We start from the raw sequence: 7583 nt of genomic DNA, 5'->3' as shown, positions 1-7583 counted from the left end.
TCAGTGATTTATAAACTAACAACAGTATTTTAAAGTCTATTCTTTGAGCTACAGGGAGCCAGTGTAGGGACTTTAAAACTGGTGTTATGTGCTCTATCTTCCTGGTTTTAGTGAGAACACGAGCAGCAGCGTTCTGGATCAGCTTCTAATGGAGTGGATAAAAAAAGAATATAACATGCAATAACAAAAAAATACACAACCATAAACTATTTACAAAGAAAAATACACAACAATAATCACACTTTACAAAATAAAAACAATTTCCACTGTGTGACACGAGTACCTGAAACTAATTATTGTTTGGAATCTTCAGTGCACACATCTTCAGTGGAAAAGTCTTGTTCACATGGCAGAGACATCTTTCATCAAATACAGTGACTTAAATTTCAGTGAAATTAAACCTAAATCTAAATAGACAACAAACATTTAGTTAAAAGGTTCCATTTACCAAATACATTTTAATTATGCTAAATATAATCAAATGAACCTCAATCCATTTGCTTTCCTAAACTTCAAAATCATCATCCAGGTGACAATTTAATGTCCACTTAATTTCCGCGTTTTTTTATACTCAGTCACAACTTCTCACCGAGTCAGTAGTAGCTTTCTATTGGATTCAATTTCAACTGAAACCTTCACTGAGTCCAAGCTCCAATCCATCGTGGAAACATGGTGGCGTGGACTCCGACAGCATCAAACTTGGCTGATGTCCGATCCATACCATGTCTTTATCAATGGCAGCTGACACAGACAGGTCGAGTTTTCACTGTAGCAGTCCCCCCGGTTCCAGTAGGAAAAAGGTTCAGCAGTGCCTCGACAAGTGTTTTTAGGCATTTTTCTTTGCTTCACTGGATACCATAAACACCGTGAAAACTAAATCAGACAAGAAAAGTAAACATATACACAAACATTAAAATACAAGAACAAAAGTTTAACGTACAAAATAAAATAAATAAAACGTACCTCGCTGCTTTTACCAGGGAGAATACCAGATCTTTGTTTGACAAACATCAGTTCACAGGCAATTGTTCCCAGCCATTCTGCATCAAGCTAATTACTACCAGCTTTTATAGGCCAGCACTTCCTGGCTACAGCATCCCATGAGGTACAAAACAAAAAAAAACATTTACTACTAAACATACAATGATACCAAAACAGGCAACATCTATAAATAAGCCACATAATTGCAAAACATCATACCAAAAGACGTTTACTGCCCGTTACAGACAGCAATAAGTTCATTATATGACTAAGTTGCATAAACAAGGTAATAAATAAGTTCATAGTTAATAATTAGTTTAAGAAAATTTGTGCTAAAAACTGTTAAAATGTTTGGTTTTGAATTCTAATCGGAGTGAGCAGGGCCGTAGCCAGACTTTCAAAAAAAAATTCTGAGATCAACCACTCATTATCCCCCTGCACATCAGTTACAATGAAGACCAAAACTTAATTAAAATAGAAGCATTTATTTAAAACAAGTGACTTGAATGTGTATATGACATGTATTTGTGTGTGTTTGTAAATCCATGGGGATCAGCATCATCTTAAGCAACAGAGGACTCAGGGCACAACCGTGATGACTCACTGAAATGACATGAATTAGTTTATATGAATGCTGATTGTTCACGCTGCACAAACACATTCAGAACACAAGATTTTAGCGTACATTTGACCTTTTTATCAAATACCAGTGAGGTGTTGTAGGTTTGGAGCTGGACCAGTTCTAGTGTGGTCCGGATGCAAAAAAAGTGCTTAAATCCCCCTTTATTGAGGTTTCACAGATCACATACTTGGTTTTAAATGTTCTGCAATCAGTGCAGAATAATCTGATCCAGGTTTGAAGTGTCTAGGTGTTGTTGTTTTTTTAACTAGAGTAGATTAAAGATGCTGAAGGTAGTTAAAAATTATGTGGAATCGCCCTTTAGCCATTTTCCGAAGCTGAAATCGGAAACTAACTTCAGCTTCGTGGAATTGAAGGAGAATATTTTCAGCAAGTTACCTCGGTTGTGTTTCACCCTAAGTGGTGCTCTTCTTCTTCTGGTCTTTATTTTAGCAGTAAGGTACACAAAGCTGCACTCTTCTTCGTAGACATTGAGTTTGGCTGCAGCTGCACACAGTTGCAGCGCCTCCTACAGGAAACTGGTGGAGCTACGCAGAGAACCACGCCGTTCAAAAGCGTTGTTTCTATTAATTTTTTTATAATATACACAGCAGAAAAATACTGAGGTCCGGACCTCGGTGTCCTCAATGGTAACTACAGCCCTGGGAGTGAGATCTGATCTTCTGTATATTGAACTTGCAGAATATGTGACGTAGTCAGTAAGGGAGAAAACAGGTCTTATAAATGCTAAATGTGTCCTACAGGCTTGTGCCTTGGGAGACTTCCGTCTTTGTAAGTATTGGTGTGTTCAGAAAACACTTGTACATATGTGCATTTATATGTACATTATAATGTTGCTTTTGTTGTTTTGATTCATGTAAATACACTGGTGTGATACCTTAGAAAACTTACCTGAAGAAAACTCCACTAGCCGCCACTGATATATATATATATATATATATATATATATATATATATATATATCACACAAGTCAGCAAACATCATTCATATTTTTTTATACTTCACTGAATTACATATATCACAGTTAGGTTACGTCACAATAGGGCTCCAAATTGGTGTAAATAAAATGATAAAGAGTTCTCAGTGATGAACAAATTTCAGCCTTCAGTTGCTGAGATCTAATAAATGGTAAGTTTAATCTCTAGATTGAACTGCCCACTTGTTACACACTCCATGACTTTCACTGGGGGAGGGGCGCCCCCCTTTGATAATGATAAGGGAAACTGGCGTTTGTGTTGGATATGACGTAACTTAATGTGATGGATCTGATCACATTACACCACGAGAAATCAAAATGATCCTAACAAGAAGTTCCACAAAGAAAAAGATCAATTCAGATCAGTTTATTCAAACAGCACCAGTCCACAACAACATCTCAGGTACTATACTAGAGAAAAAAAAAACAACAAGCCCAAATCATAAATCTAATTCAGATCCAGATTCAAAATCAGAAAAAAGCAATTTTCAACAAATAAAAAAATCAGAAACACCAACAAACAAACAGGTAAATAACTCAGTGTGTATTTTCTACACAATAATAAATATTTCATGAATAAAGTAAATAATGAGTCAACATTTAAATATTACACATCACATTTATATTCAGCTAAATTTTACTGTTTTCCTACTGACATAGTGTTTGACTGAAATGTTACTTTTTTATTTGATAAATTACTGATAAACTTTAAAATGATTTCACTGCACCTGTTTCCCTTTTTTCATTCCTGGGTCAGAACCTTCAGGCCAGTTTACTTTGAAGTTAATCCTTATAAAGATGGGAAGTTAAAAACAGAAATAAAATAGGACTGACTGTATACTTATATGTATAGGAGAATAGCACTTAAACCATCAAAGAGAAGAAAACAAAAAATAAAGCATCAAGAGTCAAACATTCATATCTGTCTTGTGTTATTTCTAATCATCAGGAGAACTTTGTTCCAGACATCGGTGCTGTGCAGCAGTCAGGAGACTCAGAGCTTGATGGATAATCGGAGTTGTTGTGGTTTCTTGCAGAAAGAGGCTCAGTTCTGCATTAATTTTTGGTTGATGAACTCTACCAAAACAGACAGATCTTTTAGAAAATCTGTGGGAGAAATGCTGGGATCGTATTTGATGGGATGATTTTCTTTTGTCGTTAAACAGAGGTTTTCATTCTGAAAAACAGAAAGCAAATGTAATGATTTCTCATGCAACCACAGAAAGGAGAACCTGTTGTGATGACCTCATTTTCCTGTATGATGACCCGACCCCTGACATCAGCTGGTGTCTCTGTGCTACTCAGGATGGACGACTAATCCTAAATCAAGTTTTCACCCTTTAGACACACAACTTTTTATTGGCTGACATTTCTTACTTACTGGTTCTGACTGTGTTGTTTTATTATAAATGGACTGAATTTAATGTTTATAATTGAATTGGATTGAGGATTTGGACTGGTTTGATTCTGTATACCAGCCTTTTGACTTGGCGCCAGATAAATAAACAGAAGGGAACAGAAATGTGTGGGATTGTTTTTGTTCTGAAGGAGTTTGATATCAGTCATTTTTGAGTCAAGACAAGTCAGCTGGAGTATTTTACTCTCTGGTTATACTTAGTTTCCTGTTTTAATTCACCTGAATAATAAGAGTCAGTTCTGCTATCAAAGAAACCAAACCTACAGGAAACCAGAGTCCATCCTCATGCACCCTTCAGGTAGTAAAACTCTGACTGAACCACAGGACATCATCCATGATCACTTACCACTTTGGGACAGTCACAGCTGCTGTTCAGTGCATCGATCATATGCTGGACTGAGTTGGAAAGACAGCTAAACTTCGGGGATGTAAAACCTGTAATGAAGTAAACTGGAAAGGGGTGTGTCTTCCCAGAGACAGGAAAAGATGAGTACAAACACAGCTGACAGCCACAACACAACAGATCTGTGTTAAGGTTACTTTGTTACTGCACTTTAACATTCCTTCATTTGTTTCCTCTTAGTGAAGGAAGGTAAAAACATCTTTTCTGATTAGCTGTTGTTCACATCACTTCTTCTGTTTTTGCTGGACTAGATTTACTAACATGTTAAAACCTGAGTGCAGCTGGACCTCAACAGAACCTAACAATAGTTTTTTTTAAAGATTCAAGAAGTAGAGAAGTCCTACTGTCTCATGTCAAATCTCACCCCAACTCTGGGACCAGAAGATCCTGTTTCAGGATAAATATCCATCCCATATTCATTATATATATTATATATAGTTCAGTATATATAATGTTAAAATTAAGATTCAAGCCCTGCATGTGAACACATAAACTTAAAACAAAGATTTAACTCCTATACATGGACAAAAACGCCAAACTTACCTCCTGTGACGGCACCGTGAGGTTAAGGTTCTGGCACTCTGTTTTCTGAGAAAAAAAAAACAAGATGATGTCAGAATGTTATCAGTCATAACCATCATCAAACATGAAGTTTGTCTCCATCCAGCCACAAAAGCAAGTCTTTTGTTCCAACAAAGGACTTGCAACACTGTATATTTATTGTATTTGGGGGAGATGGTCGTGTGTGGATCCACAAAGAATATTAGGAAGAAAATAGAAAGAGCCAACATCATGTAGTTCAGTCTGAAGTAACTTGAACTGGTTTGTGTGAGACAGCAGCAAAGGAAAGAGGAAGTGGTAAAGATGTTGTGATTTTGTGTGCATTGCAGAGTGGAGCAGCAGACGTTTTCATGCATGTTACAGAAGAAAGATTGAAACTTTTCAGTCGAAGAATAAATTCATCCTAATTACATGAGCTCATGGAAACTCATTGCTCACATCGGTCTCCCTGTGTAAACATCAGTCATTTCCTATGAGCATTTTTCTACCACCACTTGTCAACTTACACTGAAGTCACCAAGAACTACAACTGACTTATGACTAACTAAAAGTTAAACTGTCATTTTTGTTCAATATTTTAGTCAGTTTTAGAAATGAATGCAAGTGAAAAATGACCACAATAAAGCCTTGAAGAGTGCAGAACGCAGAATAGAGTCCCAATTCATGAAACTGCCGAAGCAGAGGGTCTAAACCCAAAATAGAGGCAAACACAGAACCTCGAGGGTCTTCTGTTTACTGAGGGTGCCGATCAGACCACAAGGGACCACAGACTGAGACAAACAGGAAGTAGAACAGGCTTTACAAAATAAGACAAGAAATAAGCAAAGCCAGAAGACTGACTGGTTTCAGATCAGTATCAACATCCAATCAGAACCAACAGCCTGCAGAGTGAAGAAATGACACCATCTCTAATATGTCAAACTTTATGTTTGCATGACTTCATGTTAACATTTGATTTTGTCAGAAAAATCAACAGTTAAAAGAAAACAAGACAAATCTGTTCATCAAAGCTAAAAATGTTGCTAGAAATAATAGATAATAAGCAGATAATGAGAAATGTGTACTTAGAGAAATGAGAACTGAGTTGCAGTTCTTGTCAAAAAAAAAAGAAAGACAGAGGATATCAGAGCAGCACAATCAGAAGCAAAAGATGTTGTGAACAGAGTGAAGCAGCAGCAGCAGCTGACAGACAGTTTGTTTGGTTATCTCTCATCACTGAACCCACACACAGTTTTGGTGTGGCTGACTGAGGAACACACAGTTTGGCTTTCTTTAAAAACTTGGTTCCAAATCAGACCAATAAACTGTTTTATTGTCACACGAGCAGCTCAGAAAGATCGAATCAAAGAACTGATTCGTGTTGAAGCGGGTCAAACACCCAGCATCAAGGAACATTTATAGGACATTAGGTGCTATTATTAAGTTTGTCATGTTGCACTAAAAAGGAAAGTGCATCCAGTGTCTGGTGTTTCAGATTGATAACTAACATGTTACTGCAGGAAAATGACTCAGAATACAGTTTGGTGTGTCATCTTACGGTTAGGGTTTCTTTCAGCTCCTTTATGTTTTGGCTCCGCTCGTGTTTCCACCCTCTGCATCCTCTGTTAGAAGGTGCAGCAGACAACTGATGAAGAGTGCTGAGGAGAGGCAGCAGCAGCAGGATCCATGCAAAGGATGAAGAAGATGATGCAGTCATGATGAGCAGATTCTGACGTCCAGCTGATGGTGTGTAAATCTGTCTGAGTGAAGTTCAGTCGGGTATGGATCCTGTTTGAACCTGTACCAGGTCTTGTTGCACGATGTCTGTCTTGTTGATTTGTTGATGGATATGTGAGAGGTTCGCTGCTTTTAATACAACACGTTGGGTCATTTCCGAACTTTTGGGGAATCCCAACCTTTAGTTGTCCATGGTTTGATCATTTTCATTCAAAGTTCTCCCACGCAGGATGCCCTTACTCAGCAGGACCCTGACACTATGGCAAGTGTGCTGCAATGTTAGCCACATATCAGTCAAATCTGACCGCGTATGACTGTCATGGCATTTCCTCACCTCTCTGAAAACCTGGCTGTCATTGCACAAAGGAAAATTAGTTGTTGCGTTTGTCTTTCCTGAAGTTCAACTGATGTGAGTGGGCAGAATGCCGAAGCAGGTAAACTCTGTTATCCACCTTTACACAGGACAGAACCCACAGAAACTACAGAAATCCATCAAATCTGCAGTTTCAGTTTTAACTCTGGTTTAGATTTCATTCATCATGTGGCATCTTATTAATGCAACTGAGGCAAGCAGAAGAAAAAAAAGACGCATCAGTTAATAATTTTGTTATCTAGTTTTTAAGGACAGATTATAATTGAAAGTTGGCTCATTTTCCAGATTTCTAATATACTCAAATGCATCACACGGTGTTTAGGGAGATTGAGAACTTTGTCTGTGTGATTTTGGAAAGTTCAGAAGGTGATTGAGCTCATTTTTACAGGTCTGACTGACCCCAGCCTATAATGAGGAACTTCAGCAATAAAAATGCTGAGGTCAGCACATCTGAAACTCTAAGATGTTCAGATTCACAAACAGAGATGATCAGGCTGTAACGTTCACAGCTCCTA

The 7583-nt window shown here is 37.6% G+C and overlaps 2 long non-coding RNA genes across 2 annotated transcripts; both read right to left on the bottom strand.

The window, feature by feature from the left end:
• Positions 1-438: 438 nt before the first annotated feature.
• On the bottom strand, positions 439-1064 carry LOC112450748. The gene is made up of 2 exons (XR_003039428.2): positions 964-1064; positions 439-873 (listed from the first exon to the last, which is right to left on the bottom strand). It is a non-coding gene; the product is annotated as an uncharacterized LOC112450748 (long non-coding RNA).
• Positions 1065-2988: 1924 nt separating this feature from the next.
• Positions 2989-5606, bottom strand: LOC112450750. The gene is made up of 3 exons (XR_003039429.2): positions 4962-5606; positions 4362-4481; positions 2989-3775 (listed from the first exon to the last, which is right to left on the bottom strand). It is a non-coding gene; the product is annotated as an uncharacterized LOC112450750 (long non-coding RNA).
• Between the last annotated feature and the right edge of the window lie 1977 nt (positions 5607-7583).

Source organism: Kryptolebias marmoratus, linkage group LG9, assembly GCF_001649575.2.
Source record: "Kryptolebias marmoratus isolate JLee-2015 linkage group LG9, ASM164957v2, whole genome shotgun sequence".
In the NCBI taxonomy this organism is placed as follows: Eukaryota; Metazoa; Chordata; class Actinopteri; order Cyprinodontiformes; family Rivulidae; genus Kryptolebias; species Kryptolebias marmoratus.
This window is presented reverse-complemented; position numbering and strand designations above follow the sequence as displayed.